Here is a 6083-nt window from a genome sequence, read left to right as displayed (position 1 = left end):
CGGACTGGGGATCTTCCTCCAATCTTTTCTTTGTCTTCTCCGCCATGAGCTTTTGTTCTAAATATTCATAACCCCCACAAGACAACACGTGGGGGGGGGGGAAGTGTTTTGCTTCTGGATGGCCTGTGCCTTTTTCCGCACATCCTGCAAAAATCGAACATTAATGAAAATGATTCCTACAATGAATTATAAGAAGTGAATTTTTTGTGGAAAACAACTAAAATGACAAAGTACATACCACTCACGTAGGGTCTCTTCAGGTCTGACAAAATTGGGCTCATTTCTCCTTGCTAATGTCGTATTTTTCATAGACAGTGTCGTCCACGCCGTCCTTATCGGCTGCAAGTGTCTATTTCCTCGTCAAGTCTGATTTAAACTGCCTCCACCGCTTGCCTACAGTCTGAAGAACTTTCTTCTTTGTCCTACTGTCAGAAGCTTTAGGGATTTCAATTCTACCTGACAAACAATAAATTAGGTTTTATTGTTAGTAAATTATAAATTTTGGCTAATAAAGAAAATCAAAGAAGAAAACTAAAATACCTGAATATCCTACCATATCAAATCCATCTGAGCAGCAGGGACTTCCTTCCAGTTCTCGTATGTCACGTCGACCTTATCACGAGTGACAATCCCCAAATATGTTCTTAATTTCTTCTTGTGGGGACCGTCGGCCTTGCTGGTCGCAGGATCGATGTGGACCACTGGTCTTTCTGCCCCAGGTGGTCTAGTGGCCAAGGATCGTAGCCGTGTGGCTTTGCGTGTTTGCTTCAAGGTAGACGGAGACTTTGATGCGTCTGCAAGAGGAGGAGGAGGAGGATGAGGAGGCGAGGCAGGTGGAGTAGCCATGGTCCTTTAAAAAGAAAAACTTGAGTTAGTTAACATTATCAAAAAGCATTGTATGAGTTATGTAAATGAATGTACCAAAATGAAATACATAATTAGCAGACTCTTGAGTTAGTTAACATTATCAAAAAACACTGTATGAGTCATGAACAATGCCAAACAAGTTCAATCATCTTCATCTGACAACCAAGAAATTTCAAAGACAAAGGACCAGGCTCCTGAGCTTATAAATGAAAATGAGCAGAACGAACCTTAGGTACACTGTAGTCAATTGCAGTTACCTTTGTCATGGAGCATAAACCATCTGTTTCGACCATTGGCTGGGACATGAACCTTCTTGCTGCAGCCTATGATGTAAGCCACTCTCCCTCTCTATTTGTTTATCCATCTATGATCTATCTGATAAATTATTATATTGATCAGGAGTCAAGATTATAGACATGTGTTAGTCTCGGATTATACAATAATTTTTATTATATTTTTCTGTGTATTTGTTGTTGAACCATATCATATGAGAATCTAAATGGACGTAAACTTTGGTGAACCAGGGAATAATATCATCAGGTATCACCTACTATGTTCAAGGGATTGTCATGCAGAAAAAAGGGCCTATTTTCGTTACTACTTTCAACCCTTTGATCCATCATGGGTGCCTTCATCCTTGCAGAAAAAATATATCTTGGAAGGTAAGTACTCAATACTCATATTCACTCCCAATGAACATATCATGTTTTTAGGCACAAAGAAAGAAGCTTATAAGTTTTAATTGACTCTCTTTTGTTTCATAAACTAAAAGTTTGGTGTTTCATACATAAAAGTTGAAACATCACAATCTTAAAAAGCTCAAACTTTGAAACAGTGGTAAACAACAATTATTGATGTGGATTTATATGCATGTGATTTCAGGGTCATTGGAGCTATTCTCATAGTAATGGGACTTTACTCAATTCTCTAGGGCAAACACAAGGAGAACAAAGAGAAAGAGACAGAGATAACCATTGAGGTATTAAAGTGTTGTTCAGAAAATAGGATGACATTGGAGACTGTGGTAGAAGATGCTGAAACAAACAACGACATTGAGATGCAAAAGGGTGAAGCCTCAAGAAAGTTAAGGGTAGCCATTGGTGTTCAAAAAGTTTAAAGTGGTTAAGATTAGAAAGGAAAGGGATGAATAATAATAGAGGCTGCAATGAAAAAAGGGGTCTTTAATTGAGAGCAGAGAAATTGAAAGGGGTTTTGTTTTGTGTACTCACCATCTTTCTTCGGAAAATTAACTAAGGCTTATTTTTTTTCTTTCTTTCTTGTATTTTGATTAGGACCTTATGTGTGGACCTTACTATCCATAATGTAACTTAAATTTTGCACACTTAGGTGAAAGGAAAATTGACATTTGCAGAAATTCTCTCTCTCTCTTATGACAGGTGTAAATGTTTTTTTTTTTCTTGTGTAAGAGATCATTGGTGTCTTAATTAATTGGGTTAGAGATTAATCTTGCTCGTAGTACATCGTGAATTTAAAAGAATCTTACATATAGATAATGAGAATTGAAAACAAGTTAGATACACAATCTAATCATTCATGAAATTATTTTATAATTTCAGCATTAGATGATGCTTCTTTACCATCTTAATTAATTGGAGCTAAAACTTATCTAATCCTATAAGACACGAGTTTCCTGATACATGGTTCACAGAATATTAAAAGAATGACAAAGTAAAGTAAGGACACGACAACACAAAACCTGAATATTACATGCGAATGTTTGAAAGAAAGCAATCAGAGCATTATCTATATTCTATATCATGTTACAATTGTATGCAAATTTATGATACATGAACAAAATGGATTTGTTTCAGTTAAGTTTGAAATCCTAGTTAATTTCCCAAGGTTAACCAAACATACAGAGTAGTAGTAGAGCCTAACAAAACAAAAACAGAGTAGATATTTACTGAAAAGAAAATACTTATTATATTATAAATATAAAAATTCTTACTTCTTCCTTTAGACTTCCCCCTGGCCTCTTCACATTCTGCTAATTTTTATCTAATGTATTATGTTCTTTTCCTATTTTCTATTAATTTCACCATCATTTTCATTTTTTGACTTCATTACTATGTTCTTATAATGAATTTCTTTAGTTTTGGGTATTTTTGGTTTTTGAGAATTTATAAGTGTAATCTAAGTAATTTAGTTTTTATTATAATATCTAAAATATCAGTCATCCCACTTCCTACTCTCCTGCTATAACATTTTCTGAGCTACCATCGTATATCCCTATTAAGTTCTAAGCTTTTTAAAATTAGCATTATCAGTACCATTACATAAATTAAACTGCATCAATTAGCATCTATTTAAAGTCAATACAAATGCAATAGATTAAAAGGCAAAGAAATTGAAAAAAGAAAAAAAAAGAAAAAAACAAAACTTAAGAACCAGAGACCACAACAGTCCAATCCTAATAACAAATAATCACATTAGCCTTGAAATCAAAATCCAAAGCATTAGCCTTGAAACTTCAATAACAAATTCACGGACAGTGGTACTTACCTTTGATGGAAACTTCACTGATCAACTTCTCCAGCGTTGCTTCGTAGAGATTGAAGGCACAGTGCAAGTGAGCTCGAGGGTCACTGTTGGAAAATATATGAATAGACATACTGAGGAACTTTCCTTTTTCTCAAATTTGTGTATTAGGATATCTAGTCAGCTTTTTCCATTTTCTAGCATCTCTCATGCAGGCTTTTTGTGAGGTTAACTTCTCCTTACCTCTCTTATCCAGCTATCCAACCCCCCCTCCCAACCACTAAGATTCACAGCTATTACTAAGAAAGTATGCATGATAATAAAAGCATACCAATTTATCAATTTTAACATTCCTTAAAACTACACCAAACATTAAAAAAAAAAGGTTTTTCTTAGATAATATCACTTTGCACATTCCAAAGGAGATATGTAAGTTCCATGAAGGCATGGACCAAAGGAGCAAATTATCATGATCCTGAACTCAACTAAATTTTGTCAATCATATAATGAAGCTATCTTGTCTAATCAACAAAACAGTAGCCTCAATTGCAAAAACTTAGCAATATTTATAAAAAAAACACAAATTGATCTTCTGGAGTACTTCAATTTCACACATTACAATCCTAGCTGAGAGAAGCCATCAATGCATGATATTGTATCTAACATATTAATTCAGTATTCAAACACAACTAAGAAGTCTAAGCTGTTCTAGAATCAATATTAACAGAAAGCAATTGATTGGAGCCAAGACAAGTTTAAAAAAGGGGGGAAAAACTTGTTATGGGTGACAATTAGTGCAAGTACCTGATAAACATAAGGCTGAAAGGGTGTTGAGAAAAACGGTGCAGCCATGGCTGGGGCACAGCGATTACTTTGAAGTTACTGGAGGTAAAGACAGCCTATCTGAAACCATATACATGAAGAAATTAATAGACTTTTTACTGAACAATTTATTTGATTTCTATTATGTAATAAATTCTCATGTCTGAATGTTACAAGTTTACGACTGACAATTAATACAAGGGTTCAATTCATCACTCAAAAATTAAATATTATTAACAGGACATTCATCTCACCATTATTTTATATATGAGTAGACATGTTTAATCATAACGACCAAGGTTGTCAAACTCAAGTTTATGTAAATATGACTCACAGACTTGGGTAAAGTTTACCTATTAAAAAAAACTATAAATAACATATATGCATGAACTTAATACTTCTAAAACAATAACAATTAACATTAGAAAAATATATTATAATAGAGAACAAACTTGACATTTTAGATGTTTTATTCTGATGTAAGGGTTGAGCGGTTGGGTATTGGACAAGGTGGAGGGGACCCACAAAATAAATTGTATAATTTTCAGTCTTTCCAAAAGAGACCAAAAAGGACATAATCAAAGATTATAAAAAATAAAGTCTCATAATAAATAACATGTATCAAACTTCGATATTAACCCAGTCAGTTGATATAAAACTTTGTTATTATAATTTAAACAGTGCAAGTACTGGTCCACTTGTTGGTTGGCACAAATGCTAATAATCATCACAAAAAATGTCTGACAAAGAAAATGGTATACATACTTTCTATGGACAAACTTGACAAAAGAAAAAAAAACTAACTGAAGGAATATGTATATACTTACTGCGCTCCATGGATAACTACTGCATTTGAGAAAAGATCCTACCATAAAAGAAGTTGATATATGGTCTTAAGATTTCAAGATAAAAGAATGCCTCAATTTATCTAGCTTCAGCTTCAAATTGCTTTCTTCTACAAAGAGGCAGAAATTATCCACCCAAGACAAAGGTGTTTCTTTAATTTTCATGATATATTTTCACTGACACCTACTTAGTATATTCATACTCTACTATTTAGCCATGATATATTTTCTATAATAAGTCTAATAAATAAGGTATGCTCTGTACCTATTTCTAAAAAATATAGACTTGAAAATAATAACAGTAACTTCCCCCAACCCATGAAACAATTCGTATTACATCTTTCATCCTACAACACTTGCCATGACATTTCTCATATTTAGATCCAGCAATCTGTTACCCCTTCCTATATCAATCTAAATTTGTATCAGTCCATCCTTCCATCCAAAAAGTGACAATCAGTAACAAGTAAAAGAAGCTTAAAGGATTGAACCTCAATCAGTATCACTAATTACTAAAGTGTTGAACACCTTCTCATTTCAATTTCATTCCCAATACCAAAAACTTCAAGCAAAAACAGTAATAAAAAGTCACAAAATGCAATGTCGAACACTCACTATTACAAAATACAAAACTTCCGAACAAACTAATTAATTCAAATTATAATACTTCAAAAGTTCAAAAACACATTGTGACCTTGCTGCCTCTTAGTATATTCAGTAGATCAGTTAGACTTATTTATTAGACTACAGAGCATGCCTTACTATTTATTGTGACCTAGTTAAAACTGTCAGAGAGGCATTTGAAGAGTGTGAACTAGTGCGTATAAACTGTCAAGGACTAAATAAAAGGGACTATCGAAAGATTGGAGCAAAACTAAGGGTATAATCAATTTTGCATCCAATGTTGAAGATCGTGTGGACTCAGATTTTTTTGTTTGTTTTCTATTCTTTTGGTTTTTTTTATGTTAATTAATCAAGATGCTATCTTAAAAACTTTCTTTCATATCTATTCTTTTGACTATAGGATCTTGTTCCATGCACATTGCTTTC

The 6083-nt window shown here is 33.4% G+C and overlaps 1 pseudogene; it reads left to right on the top strand.

The window, feature by feature from the left end:
- Positions 1 to 691: 691 nt before the first annotated feature.
- LOC113001885 (WAT1-related protein At5g07050-like) lies at positions 692 to 1658 on the top strand (annotated as a pseudogene).
- Positions 1659 to 6083: the final 4425 nt, after the last annotated feature.

Source organism: Glycine max, chromosome 6 (assembly GCF_000004515.6).
Source record: "Glycine max cultivar Williams 82 chromosome 6, Glycine_max_v4.0, whole genome shotgun sequence".
NCBI lineage: Eukaryota > Viridiplantae > Streptophyta > Magnoliopsida > Fabales > Fabaceae > Glycine > Glycine max.
This window is presented reverse-complemented; position numbering and strand designations above follow the sequence as displayed.